At 40.2% G+C, this 17,728-nt stretch overlaps 1 long non-coding RNA gene across 2 annotated transcripts in view; it reads right to left on the bottom strand.

Moving 5' to 3' along the window:
* LOC106036716 (uncharacterized) overlaps positions 1-16,525 on the bottom strand; it is a 36,608-nt gene extending 20,083 nt beyond the window's left edge. Inside the window, exons 1-3 of one of the 2 annotated variants that reach the window (XR_001207584.3) lie at positions 15,493-16,525; positions 13,433-13,640; positions 9,918-10,036 (exon numbers count right to left, since the gene is read on the bottom strand). This is a non-coding gene — a long non-coding RNA (uncharacterized lncRNA). Of the gene's footprint in view, positions 1-9,917; positions 10,037-13,432 lie in introns of both variants that reach the window. The other variant, XR_007165758.2, reaches the window with a different exon arrangement.
* Between the last annotated feature and the right edge of the window lie 1,203 nt (positions 16,526-17,728).

Below are 17,728 nucleotides of genomic sequence, written 5' to 3'. Positions count from 1 at the left end.
GTTACATGCTAGTTTAAACAAAAGAACCCTACTGTGGACATTTTCTTCTGTAGTGCAGAGCAGCTTGGAAAGCTGTATAATGCATCTTGACAGCGGTACAAATCACTAAAGGTCAAGGGCTTGGGGATTAACCACATCCCCATACAATAGGCTGGTATAGAAAGGGAAGGACCATGAGGGTTCAGCTTTAGAATGAAAGATTTTGAATAGAGCTGATGAAAACGGATTTGTGGAAAGGAGGGACTAGCAACTTGAATCCTTCTAGTACTCAGGCAGGATAATAAGATCTCAGTGCAGAGGCAAATATGGTGCTCTCCCCATTCTTTTTTAAAGCAATCAACATCTGGTTATGAGGACCCTACTCCTGGCATATCTTTTCCTTTTCTCCCCAAATTTACTTTAGCTGCAGGTGCTCCATTCAGCTACAGATTTCCAGAGATCTTTGCTATTTCTAAAGCCTAGATCAGGTTAAAGGACTGGAGGTTTCACTTGAAAACCACTGTTCATCCACAGTGACAGGCAAGCTACTTGATTGTTCTCTGTCTCAGTCTCCCTGTATAAAATGGAAATAAATAATCATCTTTCTCAGAAATACTGCTAGGTTTAATTCTTGCAGAATTTCTTGCAGTTATAGTGTTATATAGTACAAAGCATTATAAAACAAACACTTTAGGTTGACAAATCAGGCCTGCTTCTAGCATAGTATTGAGAATTACTGCTGACAGGATAATCTTGCCTGTGGAAATCCCCACGGTTTGACTAGACTGAGGTAGATGATTTGGCAAGTGAAATGCTATCAACTTAAATCCTATCACTGATGGACATTTTCAAGTCAATCCCATTAAGTTAGTTCTTTAAGTAAAATGATGGACCACAGTTTTGGAAGGTCATGATTAAAAATAATATTTATCTCAGAAGCACAGAATGATCAAAGTTGCAAGGTACCTCTTTAGATCATCTAGTCCAACCTGCCCAGGGTCAGCCACATCAGGTTGCCCAGGACCATGTCCAGCTGGGTTTTGATTATCTTCACAGACGGAAGATCTGCTATCCACAACTTCTCTGAGCAACCTGTGCTAGTGTTTGACCACCCTCACAGTAAAAACCTGTTTTCTTGTGTTCAGATGGAATCTTGTGTGTTTCCATTTGTACACATTTCCTCCCTTCCTGTCACTGAGCACTACTGAGAAGAGTCTGGCTCCCTTGTCATTATTCCCACTCATTAGGTACTTATACACACTAACAAGATTCCCCAGGCTAAACAGTCTCAGCTTTCTCAGCCTCTCCTCGTATGCAAGCTGGTCCAGTTCCTTAATCACCTTTGTGGCCTGTAAGAGACTCACTCCAGTATGTCCATATCTTCCTCCCTTCCTCACTACTAACGCAGTGTAGGATACTGTTAGCCTTTTTTTTTCTTTTTTTTTTTTTTCCTAAAGGTCCTTTTTGGAAAAGCTGGTTTCCAGCTGATCAGCCACCCATGTGTACAAGTGCATTGGGTTAATCCTCCCCATGTGCAGAACTTTGCACTTCCCCTTACTGAACTTCATGAGAATCCTCTCTGCTCAGATCTCCAGCCTGTCCAGGTCCCTCTGAAAAGCAGTGCAACTATCTAGTGTAACAACCATTCCTCCCAGTTTTGTACCTCAGAATCATAGAATGGTTTGTGTTGGAAGGGACCTTAAAGACCATCTAATTCCAAGCCCCCATCTGCAAACTTGCTGAGGGAGCACTCTACTCCATCACCCAGGTCATTAATGAAGATGTTGAACAGTATTGGACCTAGTGTTAAGCCCTGAGGTACACCTTCAGTGTCAGCCAGCTCTCCCAGGCCCTTCTTCTCTCTCTGGCCGTATCTCATGGGATTCTTCCAAACAGATCTCTGAAGAAACTGAAGTCTGCTCTCCCAAAATCCAAGACTGTTGTCTTGCTTTTTGCCCTGCTGCCTCCTCCTGGGAGCCTGAGCTGTACCATCTGGTGGTCATTGCAGCCAGGGCTCTGTCCAGCTTTCATGTCCCTGACCAGTTCTTCCTTGTTTGTAAGTAACAGGCCCAGCAGAGCACCTTTCACTGTTGGTGCTTCAGTTGACTGTGACAAGAAGTTGTCATCAATGCACTCAAGAAATCTCCTAGATTGCTTGAGCCCTGTTGCATTATCATTTCAGCAGGTATCAGAGAAGTTAAATCCTACTATGAGGACCAGGGCCTGTGAATCTGAGGCTTCTTTCTGTTGTTTGAAGAAGGTCTCATCTACTTCTCATATATAGAAGTTTGAAGTGAATAATTGACCAGGTTAAATCAAGGAAATAAATTATGGGACTAGAAGAAACCATAAGCAGATATGCAAACAGATTCATGAGGTCTATTACCAGATCAGGAGGTCTACAGAAGATAGCCACTACAACAGCACCCAGGCCAGTGGGTACCACTAGTGGGTAACCTTAGCCCATAAGCTCTTGCCTGGCTCCTGACAGGTCCCAAAGCAGAGTTCAACACATTTCAGCTGTTCTCTCACAAAAAGGGCAACTCCATCTCCCCATCTTCCCAATCTATCCTTCCTAAAAAGCCTGTATCCCTCTACTGCAGCACTTCAGACATGTAAGCCATACCACCACATCTCCATGACCCTAATGAGGTCACACCCCTGTAACTGCACACAGCATTCTAATTCCTCCTCTAATCGTGACTACTGGGGCCTACGACATCCAAGATCCCAAATGTGCTGCTGTACATATGCTACACTGTGTGTGTGCTACAAGCAAATGCTCCATGCTCGCTTTGGTAGAACCCCTGGATTTTAGAAACAAAGATGGAAGTTACTCATGTTTTCCAAAAGCTGGCACACATTTTCTTAAACTGCTGTACTAACCTAGGTGCGTATCTGCTTATAGTTTCCTCATTTCACTCATTTGTGCCTGGGTGAGTTAGTCACTTCAAAGATCTATCCACAAAATGCAGCTGCTTTACTGTACATCTGGTTAACAACTATATTACTCCCTTTGGTTTTGTGAATTTGAATATTTGTACAGCTCTTTCCACTCAATATTCAGGTACAGACTCCTGTAGGAAAAGTGTTTATAAGTTTAATATCTTGTTGTAAAGAAAGTAGAATGAGAGAACTGCTCCAGAGAACAATCCTTACAAAGAAACTATGTATCAAAGATGACAAATAATGAATGTGAGATCACAAGGGAATAATGTGATAAAAAGTCTAAGGCAATCCTTGGATGCACAATCAGGAACACACTGCAGAAGCTACCTTTGGATATATTTTTTACAAGACTGTTGCAAGACTAATTGCATATAGATCTTACGTCCTCATTTTAAGGAGAACTCTTCAGGATAGTACAATAAAGAGCCACAGAGATTACTGTAGGTCCACAGAAAATTATTTTGAGTAGACCCAAAGAGCTCTGTCTATGTATCAAAAAAAAAAAAAAAGAGGTTTGATTTGATTCTAGGATAAAAATACCTAAGGAAACCAGGTACCAAAGGGCTCTTCACATTACTAAATACAGTACAGTCAGAATCAACTATTAGAATCTCAGTCCAATGAATTAAAATGAAGAACAAAGAAAAAGTTTTAAGCAAGGAGTAAGGAGAGAACTACTATGGAAAGTGGTAGATTTTCCAACATCTAACATTTTCCTAAGAATTTTGAACGTCTAGAAGAGATGTTTCGATCGAGTTGAAATTATACTTGATTGTTGCAAGAATAACTTAGAAATTCAATGCTCGTGACATCCATATGGGATATCAATGTTATGACCAAATGGTCCCTTAACAGAGTAAAAGAACTTTGTAATTTCAGAGCCCATAGTCAGTCGAGTCTACTTATTCTGTAAGAATTTGGACCATGAGTTTAATGAAGTTTTTGCATTTCCAAATCTGATTTAAAAGCATTAAGTCACTCCTCAAAGATGATAAGCTCTGGAAAACACACAGCTTGAGATATTTGATCCCCTGAGAAGACAGATATACAAAGAATTGCTTACATAGTCATATCAACATTTCAAACAGGAGTTTTTCAAAAGACAGCTTGTTTGGTTCTTATACTTCAACTCTGTGATTCTGGCGTGTGTCAACTGCATTGTCTGAGCTTTCTGTGACGTGCATGCACAGTAGATACAAAACACCTCAGCTCAAGCCTTTCCTCCTGTACATGAGGAGAAAACTGTACATCAGAAATTGTTTCCTGTATTAGAGATCAACTGAGAGGACTCTGTACCAGAAAAGCCTATTGAAATTATTTTTCCATTCCCATCAGTGGAAGTATTTTTCCCTGAAATCAGTAGCAATGACATTATTGAGTATCAGCGAAGCGTGGCAAGGACAATGAAGCTTTCAGAGAACACTCTTCTTTTAGCTGCACTCACTGGGTAATGAATGTTAGTGTTCTTTGCCAAAGGGCACGGCATTTTTTGCAGCTCTCATTTCAGTAATTTTGCTATGATACTTGTGCTCATTTTTTTTTTCAAAAAAAAAAAGCAAGACAAGTCAAAATACTATAGGCTATATGAACGGTGCATCCCACATAACACGATTGACTGAAAAGATGTCACTGAATGCCACTGTTTATTAGTAGCATGGCTCCATGAAAGAATTATTATGTAGGATTTTTGTTCACTAATTATGTGCTAAATTACATTAAATTATCACAGTAGTGCCTCGTAATTACAGTTATTATGACAAACACCAAACAAATGAGTAAAGGAGTGACCTCTTTCATTTGAAAATAGGCAACATAAGTCTCTCACCAATGCCAGCTTTCTGAATATGCAGCATTAGTGTCAATTTTCATTTGTGATTTACAATTGGAAGGGCTTCTTCAATTAGCTTTTTTAAAGCCCACTGCTCAGTGAAGGTCTCCCCTGTTTAGCTTACACATGAATGGATAACACTGCTCCCACTGGCTGTCAGTCATTTCTTCATCCACCTTCCCAGTGGCCTCCCCTTGCCTACACAGTCTATGGCACAGCATTCTAAAAGCCTCCTGAAGCCACCTCTCAGAATCTGTTTTTTAAAACCACATTAAAGTTATCCAATGTTAAATTACTTATCTCCAAAATTTAACTAGGGTGAGGACTCTTGTGGATTTTTGATTAAAGTCATGTTTTACCTTTTATGCCAATATCTAACTAATAAAAATCCCGGTAAGGTTTAAACTCATATTTGCCTACAGTGCAATTCTCACATCTTCACCTTTATCCAAAATACCTAATACAAGAGTTTGTCACAAATAGGATGCTAACTTAGACAGCCTGTGGATATAATCTATTGTGGTAATTCTTATGTTCCTCTGTCCCTTCAGAACCCGCCAACAAGGTTCCCCCATTCCATATCTAATCCACAGAAGAGTTAACAAGTCACACTTATAAGAAATCAAGGAGGAACTAGTCACCATTCCTACACAGCTTCTAACATTGGCTTGCCAGACATACACAAAGCACGTTACCTTTCCATTCTATTCAATGACTATTAGTAACATGATGAATAGTTTACCGGCATATTTGTTTCAGGGAATTGTGAAATTCCAATGAATGTGTATTGTTCCTACTGCTGAGATAAGGTTAGGTCATGTGGTAGTTACTAGCACAAATAAAAAGAATGACTATATGTGCCACACGGCAGCTCCTGAATGAATATTCCTTTAGTGTAGGCACAGCAATGTTGTTACTTGACTGACCAGTCACCATTAACAACCACCCTAGTTTGAACTGCAGCTATACAGACAGTAATTATTGGTTGAATATAAAACTAACCTGGAAGAAACTGACTCAGCACAAGCAAAAAAAGATACTCATCAGATGACATTTCTTATTAAAGATTTTGCAGAGAGGATTAACTAGATAAAGATCTAGCCAGGCTGAATGATATGCTCAGAAATAATACATACTACACATGGCAGGGATATTTTGAATATTAGATTTCTTTTCTGAGAACCAAAGACTGGATGTCATGCTACAACTACTTTGAAATTTTGAAATCTATTAACCAAGTGCTTTCAACAAATACCCAATCCTCACCTAATTCCAGAGACTGTGAGTACTTGTATGCTTTAACAAAATTTTAATGCAATAGTAAATTCCAGTTACAGGGCAGGTTTTATTTCAAAGTGCTTTATAATCTATATGCACATAGGCATGTTTTTGTCCACTCTTTAAACACAGTTTCCTTTTAGCCTCTATTGGCTATTCAGACAGCACTGCATCATGGTTTTAGAGCAGGAAATGTTGAGGCTGTGAAACAAGTCTGGCATTTAACAGTATAAATCAGAATTTGGTGAAGATTCCAAGGCACAGTATAGAGAACTTAAATAGAAAGCCAGGTGCCTGTACTCTCAGAGAGGAAAGACTTTGCTTTCATTTTATTTTTCATCTACTTTGTTATTTGTCTAAATGACAGCAACTCTTGAATGGCGGTACCCCTTAAAAACATGTTGAACTGAATCAAAGGAAAAAGGATCCAATACTGTTTCCTTCAGTGCCTGATTTACCCATTCAAGATTCATTTAGCTACAGACCTGACTAATTTTGCTTAATTCATCAAGATCAGAGCCCCAGTTCAATGGCTCCAATCTATTTTGATCTATTATTTACAGAAAGAAGAAACCTCCTTCTTCCCTGTTCCCCTCCCTTGTACTATACTAAAAATTTATTGTGGTCACATTCTTCAAGTTGTAAGTATCTGTGATATTCTATTTGTTTACAGGAAGGTCTATCTGAAGCAGAATAAATACAGAGTTGGCCAGAGGTGAACAAAAGACTAGCTAGGGAATAGCTGGGGTTAAGTGGTACGGTTCCTATGAGAATCCCGTGTGGTATGTTTAGTATCTATTGATCATCAGTTTCTCTGAGGTGTGTACCTTTTATCATCCTCATGGAATCCCAGTTGGTACACATTGAAAATGCAGCCCTATGTCACTAAGTCTTTTATAGGACTGAAAGGGAATTAGACTTGTGAGTAACAGCTAAATCCAACAGCATGCTTCGCTGGTATGCTGTAAGGTAATATACTCCTTATGTACATGCATACAGTTTTTCAGCTTGCTTATCTTACGGGTAGTGCCCTACTGCGCTGAACTTGGCACACCAAGTCATTTCTCCTTCCAGAGACAGTCAATGTAATTTCCCACTCTGCGGAAGTAATGCATTTAAAGATATGTTATTATTCTTGTAATAGAAGACGTTACTGAAAACATACCTGGTATTTCATTATCATGATCAAGATGAGATGACCCAGTCATAACCTCCGTAAACACCATCTGACTCACCACTTTGTTAATTGGTTTCATCTACTCTGGTGCTATCATCAACAAGTTTTTATGAAGCGGGGGTCAGAGTTACCATGTCACTCAGCACTGTATTGCTGCATTATCCTCATCTAAACATGAATAGGTTTCATCCTTCATAGCCTCATTGGTCCATTTGTTTATTTGCAGACTATAATCAGATTAATCTAATATATTGTACTGCATACCTTCTTCCAGCCTGGACTCCCAGGTAACTATTCAGCTGTCATTTTGAATAGCTATATATAGAGTCTGTTCTCAAGCATTTATAATTTGCACTTTCTGGTTAGTGGAATATTATGAGTTATAGAACTCCACCCAAACCTATATTTGTATAGTTTGCTCTGCTGTCTACATCAATCATGATCTGATTTTTTTTTTTTGGGGGGGGGGGGTCTTTGGAGCTCCAAAAACTTTTACAGAAGATATTTTTCTAATTCCATGTTTTATTGACTGATAATCAATCTTAGTCAATTCTGCTTACTATCAGATTTTTTCTAAATACTTCCTTTCAGTATCCATACTTGGGTCACAGGTAAGGAAGGACAGCACGCACTGCCCTTGTCCACGTTGTCAAATAACTGTTTGCAAAGAACAGTGCTTCACTGACCTCATAAAGTTGTTTATTACTTGAAACATTGCCAGGAACGTATTTTTGATACTTAATACTGCAATGCCCCCAAAAGAAACTACAGCAGCCAAGAGGCAGGTCTGTTAGCACTCAGCTGCAAAGACTAATAAAGGGAAACAAGTTCATTATTGTGCATCTGTAGCAACCCTGTTAATTTATGACCCTCACCTGAGTACTATTCACCTTGCAGTGTGGTGTCAGAGTTTGTGTGATGGTGAAGCAACAGCCTCCAAAGGACTAACCTAGCAGCACGGTGTGGCAGGTTTGTTAACAATGTTGGGGTCCAACTGTGCCGTGATACTTGAGTTACTGCTTAAGACTGGAGGTGGCAGGGCAGAGCCAAAGCATGCCACAGAAAGGAAAATGGAAAACTCACAGATATCTTTCCTATTAGGTCCTATGCGGCTGATAAAGGCCCCAGTCCCCTCTCTATCATTTGCTACCTTTCAGAAAGGTTAAATGTTACTGTTTCCCAGCCATTAGCCCAATCAGTAGATATTTCAGGATAACAGAACTTATTTCAACTAACTGGAGAAATACATACTTCTATGCATTAGGCAACTTCAAAGAATATGATGTCAAATAGGGACAGTCTATTTCCAGTGATTTTGAAAACTTCATAAATAGTAGGGCTATGCAGTCAAATCCAACTGAAAGCTCGGGAAGCAAAACATAAGGACACTGTCTGAAAGTAGTGCACTGACAACTCATTAGCTGAAGCATGCTAATGTGTCTCTGTTTGTCAAATGACTGATGTTTTCATAGCAGAAATGACTGACGGTGACATTGTCCATAGCTTAAGGCCTCACTGCTACAGGATCAGTTTCAATAGCTTTAACCGTTGTTGAAAGCACTTTCTCTGTTCCATTGAGAAAGACACTGATATGAATTTATTTAGCAGTTTTTAGGCCACTGTTATATTGTATTCAGGATGGCTTTTTGTTATTGTTGTTATTGTTGTTTTCTATCAGTAGTTCAGAAGTTGTGGGCTTAGAAATTTCCTTGTCTTTCTCATACACAATATCAACACAAGAACTAAGAAAACATAATCATCAACAACAAAAAAGAAAGCAGAAAAAACCTTGAGAACTAAACTCTTTGGCAGATTTTACTTTCCAGTTTAATGGTAAAGCTCAAACAGGTTGAAGGGAACTCCCCTATCCACTGACAAATGATAGATGAATTGCACAGTAATGGATATATATAAGATTTGAAATCTACCTTTTCTGGAACATCCCTATCTACAGTGATATGCACTGAGGATTACTATCACACTTTAGGGTAAGAAATCCAAGAAGCGAAAGAAAAGAAGCTTTCTTCCAGTTAAAATTGGTAAGGAGGGTAGTCAGATAAACAAAATAAAACCAGATAACCACTCTTCAAATTGACCAGGACACCAAGCCTATTGATTTTGCAGCTGTGAACATGCAAAGCCAGAAAGTCAGAGAGAGAGAGAGATTTTAAATACCACATCCCAAAGACAGCAGGCTCCAACAGTGCCAGGCCCTACAAACACTATACGGGACAGTCATTCAGGACAAACTCAAGTGCATGACTGCTAGGAACTTACACCCTGAACTTCTTTCTTCCAGTACTGTTCTCATACCCCCACCTTTTCTCTTAGTGAGATTTATATTCCTTCGCTGCTTAAGTGGCAACAAGGGATGCAGAATGAAGAACTAACAATTCAGACAGCCATGAACAGGACAGCTGATGAATTAGAAGTAGGCTGGCTCTCTGAGGTGTGAGGGATTGGGGAGGGAGAGGTTTGTTTCAACAGGAGGAGAATTAGACTAATCTTGCAAAACCCCAGTTTAATTTCTTACACAGATTCACTTTGATCTTGCATGAAATGCAGGGGAAGCTTTGGGGATGCCAGGGCAGTCACTGAACAGTGTCAGAGAACAAAGAGGGATAACTAACTCTTGCAAATACTGACTAGCTTTGACAACAGGGAGAAGTGACTACTCTACTTCTACAGATATTTAGGATTACTCACCAGATCTTTTCTCTTCATTCTTTAGGTCTTTTTCCTTCTGTGCTCTTGTAGCTTACTCTCCCTCTGTTGGACTGATTCCCAAGGAGTGGCCTTTCTGCAGGTGTAGTGTTGTAACAGCTCTGAAATGTTAGTCACCATTTTATCAGTGTTAAAATGTTCTCAAGACTATCCCTCTAAGAGAACTGTCACTCAACACACTATCTAGTAATTCTCTATGATGCAGCAAGTCAAAAGATTAAATAAAACATTCCATTCATGTTGTTCATCTCACCTGTTCTGTACCCAAGACTGAAGATCAGTCTGAGGAAATGTGTACCAGCTGTAAGGTGTTTGTGTTTACATTGCTACAGGTCAGTACATCTGTTCAACTTTCAGTAAGAAATGCCTTTGTTTGTGGTTCTCTTACAATACTCTGAACAATGGTCAAAGAACTCTACAGAGATATTTTTAAAGATTCGGTTCCGATTCAACTGATGCCATTGTAAATCAGGAATAACTCCACTAAGCTGATTTTATGTAAGATTTAGTTCACATTTGCATGCAGTAAAGATGTGAGCCTTCTGAGTATTTAGGTAGAGGACGTAAGACACACTTATGACAAATCCCGAGTATGATAATGTACTTACTGGAGAGACTGATGCCCATGTTATCTCAACTACATTTAGTCCAGACTAGACTCTAAACCCACTGAAATCTCTACAAATATTGCCATCAATATAACTGCCTCAGGATTTCACAGAATACATATTTATTAGGGACTGCTGCTAAGAGAATTCTCATGTGTTTTAAATCACTCTGCAGTGGTGAATAATTAATACTCAGAAAAGGTTCAATATTTCTTTCTGCAAGGAGGCCAAGTCAGCAGCCTACTGGATGCTGCTCAAACATGAATAATCTCCTGTTTCAACAGCATTGCCTGTGCTTTCAGCAGAGAATTCCACACTCTCTCTTCCTTCCTTGCATCTGTAGTTTCTTCTAAGTTTACACTTAATAATGACACTAAAAATGGGAGTTACAGTTACCATATGTGTCTGCACACCAGAGGCAGCTGCTGTCAGTGTGAAAGCGGGAAGGAGGTTGAGAGATCCTGCACTGCCCTGGAAAATGCGAGTGTCAAGAGACAATTTTTATCCAGGAGAGTTTTTCAAAGAGAAGAGCATGGGAAATGTGAAGGGCAATGAAGAGGAACACTTGGGAGAGACAAGGCAAATATTCCCAAAAATTACAGCCAAATCTCCAGTAAATACTTTGCATCTCTAACTGCTGCTTATGACTACCCACTTACTTTGCCATAGAGATACTCTGTGAGTGGGAGTAAAGCTCACCTCCATGACTGTGAGCAGAGGCAAGCATTAATATTCTCAGTTCAGATGAATTTTTTCTTCTGAAACTGATTAGGGAACCCTTGCTTCGATGAGGATTCTTTTATAATTAGCTCTTCTCATTTAGGCCACTGACAGCTAGCTTACTTCCTTCAGGTTCAGAACTAATGCCTAAAGTCTTGTGTTCTGTGAAGTTAAGCACACTCTGAAAACACAGTAAAAACTCCAGTCAAAGTAAAAAACACTGACTGACTTTTTATAGGATTGGAGAGCACAACTGTGGAGAATCCATGTGTAATCCAAGGAGACCACCATGCTGCCTTATAATTGAAAGGTCATTTAATAGGGTTTTATCCTGTTATGTGGTAGCTTTTAAATGACACTTGCGTCCTGTTCAAGGCCCTGTCTCTCTGATATGCTGTATTACACACAGCAATGTGATGGTCTCTTTGGAACAGTTAACTGTTTTGAAATATATGATTTCAAGATAACTGCCCTTTTTGCTTCTACTAGTGGCTCAAACAACATACCAATTTGAATATTAAAAAAAAAAAAAACACAACAACAACAAATATTATATGTTGTGTTTAAGGGGATGGGAGACTAATTACTTGTGAGAAAACAGAAATGACAACCTGTCATAGAAATCTCATTGCCATTATTAAAAAGCATCACAAAATATTAGTCAGCTTTCAGTGACGGTTCAAATGGTGATGAATATGCCAGAATTGGCTCACCCTGACAAACTAGACTGTTCAGGTACTGAATCAGAGAAGTGACTGAGGTGTGCACATGTGGGAGGGAGGTGTTCCAGTTGCAGAGAGAAGATAAAACAATTTGAACAGCAACAAGAAAAATAGTGAGTGAGGCTCCCATTTAGTTTAATAGGATATTGTGAATATAAAATTACCAAAATATTTTTGCCCCTCAATACACAAGGTATCAGGCTATTAAAATGGAATACACTCTTTTTTTTTTTTTTTTCTTCTCCACACAGGGGTATCATATAACTTATTGTCCCTTAAATAGCCCAGATCAAGATCACCAGATTTAAACACGCAATTTACTTTGAATGCTTTTAGATCATAGATTCCACAGGGCACAGTTTTGGGTATGTTTTATAATTACCTTAACAAGTGTAGCTGTATATACTGGTTCCTTGCTTACTTTATGGTGTTTCTCTGTTATGTCTAAAAAACAAAACTAGACTGCTCAGTTCCACTTCCTTGTTAACATACAGTCACTGTTCAAGTTGACAAAACATCAAACATTACAAAGTCACTAAACGAGATTTGATCACTGTGCATCTACAGGGAAGCTGGAGGCATCCTGAGGTATTTGATACAGCCCATGCCCCTCCTGCCTTGTATGCCATGGTCCTTTCCCATCCCTCTACCTTTGCAGGTCCAAGCCCAGGTCTGTTTGCCTAGACAAAAAGGCTCTTTGGGACATAGTGAGCTGCACTTACAGTGCTACAGTCTGGGTGGTAATGAACAGACTTCCAAGCAACTAAATGTGCATTTGGTTTTCAACTTAAAGACTCTTAATAAAAATCTGCATGATTAAAATGTTTCCACCCTCCCCATGGTAAATATTTTACAATTAAAAAAAAAAATCAAAAAAATGTATCAAAGCAAAACTGGAAACCCAGAAGAAGCAAAGTGAGTCTATGAAGGAGTTTAGTTTATATGTTCCACAGCATTAAACTAAAATTAAAACTCTGCAGGGAACAGTAACCGACATTACTGTATTTTTTAATTATTAGATACATCAACATATTGACTATATGAGCCTCAAGTGTATTCAGCTTGGCCTGGCTGTTTGGAGTTCACTGCTACTTAACTTACAGATTCAATGAGAAAAAGGAGGTGTTTCTTTCTGAAGCAGGTGATAAAGCTCCAGTAAATATAGATTATTCTGTAGATAAGGTGAGAGCAAACTCCAGAGAAAAAGAGAGAAAAGTATAAAGCTAAACTTGGCCCTGAGATCTGCAATGGGAGCTCAGCACAATGATAGAGAATCGTATTTTGCCCCAGGTAAATAACAGTCAGTATCTAAAAAATTTAAAAGCCATTATTCAGAGGCAAGTAATTATTGCCTCCAAATTCACTGGAGTTATGCTTGTTTTATGTGGCTGTACTTTGGGCTGGATCTGTCTTCTGAATTCTTTGTCCAGACCCCTCATGCCCTTACCTATCTGGCAGTCCGGCGATTTAGCAGGTATCAGCTTCCAGCTTGGCAGATCCCTCAGGTCCCAATTCAGTCCTGCCCAGACTCTTGCTCAGTGCTTATCTCTACTTCTACTGTAGAGAGCCCTGAGGTCTTCCTCACTGTGTCATCCAGGCAAGTAAGGGCTCACTCAACACACACATCTGTGGTGTCCATTGCTACCATGGTAAACCTGGAATCACAGAAATACCTGTCAAAGAACGCGTGCATTCTGGGTGATCTATGCTAAACAGGCAGCACTATGTTTCAGGCTTGAAAGTAACAGTGTGAGGACATAAGGGGAGAAGATGAAAAAGGACACACTGTCCTTTACCTTGGCAATTCTGCTATAAAAGGCAAATCCTCACCTGATCCTACATAGGAAACAGATCAGCCAGTGAAGCGACAAATACTGCTCAGCTAGGTGGAAGAAATAACCAATGACTAGTGCAAATGATCACAAGGGCATACAAAATGAATTTTAGTAGTAGTCTAAATATGAACTGACATATCTGCATGTTATTTCACACACTCCCACAGAAATGACTCTGACTTTAATTATAACACTAAGAATGCATCCATGCTACAGTGAGACCAAGGATGTTCAAATTTAAGGCGAGAACAGTAGGGTCCCACTGCCCCAAATTCACTTTGCTATAAAGGGAATTCCATGAACAGAATGGAAACTCCTCCTGCAGTTTGGAGACGTCAGCAACATCTGAGAAGCATAATACATTGAGTTAGTCCAAAAAATTTCATTTTCCTTAAAATTCCTTTTTGTTTTAGTTTGCTAATTTTCTCTCTTATTCTGCCACCTGATTTAGCCACAATTCCAGCCAAATTCCAGTTTGAACAATTCCATTTTGTCTATCTTATTTCTTCCTCTAGAATCTAGAACAGCTGCAGAGTTTTACCTAATAGAAGCCTACATCTCTGAGAAGGTATTTCACAGGTAGGCTGTAAGAAAATTGCATTTATAAAGAAGACAAGCATCAGAAAAAGGATAGCTTTCATTTTGCAATATATACCATCACTATTTTTCTAAGCTTAAATTAATCAAGTTTACATGGTATTGATTACTGTTACCATAGGAGCTGACAACCTTCTTTCCTATTTTATGGCTTTATTTTAGTGGCTCTCAAATCTACAAGTAGTTCCTAATCCTATGTCACGTGACTTGCAAATGGTCTACTGAGACACATTAAACAATGAAAACATGAAAACTTCAGTCAAATGTCTCAGATGAGGTGAATGTTATCCAACAGAAACTGCAAGTGTTGGTACTGATTTGGGGGCCAAAAAGTCTGGAGAGTTTTATATCAGTAAAATTCTGACAGCTTCAACAGGATGCTCTTGATTTATGCTGGAATAAATGAAAAATTAATCACCTTTCCAATTTATCACCTGAAGAAAGGCAAAATAATCCATCTTGTAATGTGTGGCTCACTATATTCTCAATCAGAAAAGTCCTTGGAGTAATCCAGTGTAAAGCAATGCCAAACCTCAGCACAGCATTAGGAAAGAGAAAATGTCTCTGCATTGCGGACCAGATGTTATTCTAGTTGCCTCCCCATTGAAGCACAACTTGCTTTGTTATTGCAAGGTCACTCGTGTATGTGACAGGTTTACATACACTTGTATGTAGCCAAGGTATTGGAGCAGATCACTCTTGCTGCTTTTTCCTCAGTGTGGTGAGATGCATCTCCTTTTGAAAACTGTAAGTTCCACAGGCATGTGAATGTTGCAAGGCAAGCTGCAGGGATCGAGGGATCACTGGCACACCAGCATGTCCTCCATTTTGCCTCAACCCTTCCCCCCGCCTCAGAAGGCACTTTCCTGCACACAGCTAAGGAGCTTCTGGGAGTACTGGGAGCTCCATGGGACCCCTTCAGCTATGGGGCTGCCTCCACACCAGCACTGCTCTGCTGGCACCTGGCTTCTGTGCTCCTTGCACAGTCAGCGGCCCAGGAAGGAGCCACACACTGCATTGGATGTAACAGTGAACATCAGACTTTTTTTTTTTTTTAAACCTGGATTTCCCCTACCTCAGTTGCCTTCCTGTGCCTTTGGTTCATGTCAATTGTTTAGGTTTTTTCCTCAATCAGGTTCTGTAAGGGCCTTCTAGCAAAACGAGTAATTATATACATGTACGTACAGGATTATAGTGTGAGTGTGTGGAGCAAGGCTGATTTACGCACCCACGCACTGGCCACTCCCTTCAGACACTGCTGCCAAGAAAAGAGCCCAAAACGGGGCCTGTTTCTTCATTGCCATGGCAACACCGGGTGGGAAGCAGCATTTCCTACGAGGCAGCAGTGCTGAGCCTCTGCAAGAGGCTGCCAGGCTGCAACTGTGCCGTGGCCAGGAGCAGGCCCTGCCGTGTGGCACCCGGGGCAGCCATCACCCCTCAGCCTCGTGCCAGCCACCGCCATGACCTCCCCTGTAGGTCTGCAAGCCCTGGTGCGCATGGCTGCCCCACGCGTTCTCTGGTGTAGGCCAGAGGAAAGCACAGCAGCTGCCCAGGAAGGTGACAGGCCTGCAGGGACACCCTGCAGGGATGGAGGAGGCCCCAGGAGGCTGGCCTGCTGCCTCCTACCTGCGCTGCCTTCACCCCCTCACCCACCTGGAGTTACTTTATGAAATGGGGAGTGGGTGTACCTGAAAGAAAAACAACCAAACCAAATGCAACCCAAAAAAAAAAAAAAAAAGCGTTGCCAAGCTTTTGAGTCTGCTGTGCCCGGAGGCTTAGCAAGACTGGACTTTCTCTGAATAATTGGTTTCCTCGCTGCAACTCTGGCAGCTAAGACTAACGCATTTTAAACAGTATGTAGGTTCACTTGAGTTATTTTTTGCTTCCTCCTCTTACTTCTAAGTAGAATTTGACCACAGTAACGGAAACTTAAAACCTCATATTTGCTGTGAGGCATGTGCACAAATCTAAAACCTGGGTAAATAATGAATAAAAGCTTATCCACTCTCTATTGTATCAACCCATTTCTGTGTCCTTGAGAGGCTGATGATCACTGTAACAGCGTAAGACTGAAACTGACTGTGACCAAGTATAAACACCTTTTTTTTTTAATTCAAATTTTTCTTCCTTGTGTGAACATGTCTGGGTGTGGATGGTCTGGTACTAGTGTGCAAAATGGGTGGTGAATTAAGAAAAAGCATTCTCACAGCTACCTTAGACACCACTGCAGAGAAAGCCTTCATAATGAGAGGTGTGTCTACAGAAAATGTCCAAGCTATCCAGTGACCAAATATAAATTACCTGATGAAAGCAAATCAGCTGCCTGTGCCTGTCAATCACTTCTTAGAAATTGTTAACACCCACTGGGGCACACTGAAGCTGAAGCTAAAGCTCAGCCCTTGTTCCCTCCAGAGGGAACCCACCCAGGAAAGACAACGGTAAGAGGTTTCACTGGACAACTTGGTACCAGGGAATTCAGATGTACAACGTAGCTCTAAAGGAAACCAGACTTCATTCTCTCTCTCTCTTTTCAGTGTTGGTTTTTCTTTTCTTTTTTTTTCTTTTTTTTTTTTTTCTTGTTTGTTTGTTTGTTTCTCTTCCTAAGCATCTACATTTATTCCTTATTTCATTAAGGTCATTAACTCATTTTCTTGCCTCTCTTTCTCCACGCTTTACCATCCCTCCTTGGCAAGGTCCTTCAGCATGGTCCTGACCCCCTACAGCCTGGGCTCTCACCTCCCATGGGGCTTTTGCCCACGTTCTGCTCCAGTTATGCTAGCAGCTACTTTCTCCTCAAATACAACTGTGCAAACATCAGCTGGAACAACTCCTTTGTTAGAGAACGAAAACACAACTGTAATCTGTGTTTTACTGCTCAAAACTAATAGACTAGTTCTATAACACAGAAACTAAAGAAAGCACAAATTCCTAGGGATTTGTTCCTTGTAGTTGGTGTATCTCATGTCTAATAGGCACAAGCTCTGAGCAAAGTTGGCTCTAATTGCAGGAAATTCATGTTTGCTTTTTCCTGTGTGAATTCTCTGCTGTATAAAATTGGGGGCTTCACAGTGCAATCCTTCTCAGTGGAGACTTTAACGGTGTCTCTCCCCTCCATATACGTGAAAAATCACATTGGGAATTCATATTTAAATTTCATGTCAACCATGGCACACAGGCTGCATGGATTGGACATGGATTAAAAAGCCAAATAAGGTGAGTCAAAAGACAGACACCTACCCACCTCAACTTTATTTTCCTTAGGAAATCCAGCTGATATCCAAGGCTGTTGGCTTGCCTAATGTGTCCTATAA

The sequence above is a fragment of the Anser cygnoides genome, chromosome 5 (assembly GCF_040182565.1).
Source record: "Anser cygnoides isolate HZ-2024a breed goose chromosome 5, Taihu_goose_T2T_genome, whole genome shotgun sequence".
NCBI lineage: Eukaryota > Metazoa > Chordata > Aves > Anseriformes > Anatidae > Anser > Anser cygnoides.
The sequence above is the reverse complement of the archived record's forward strand: the minus strand, read 5'-3'. Positions and strand labels throughout refer to the sequence as shown.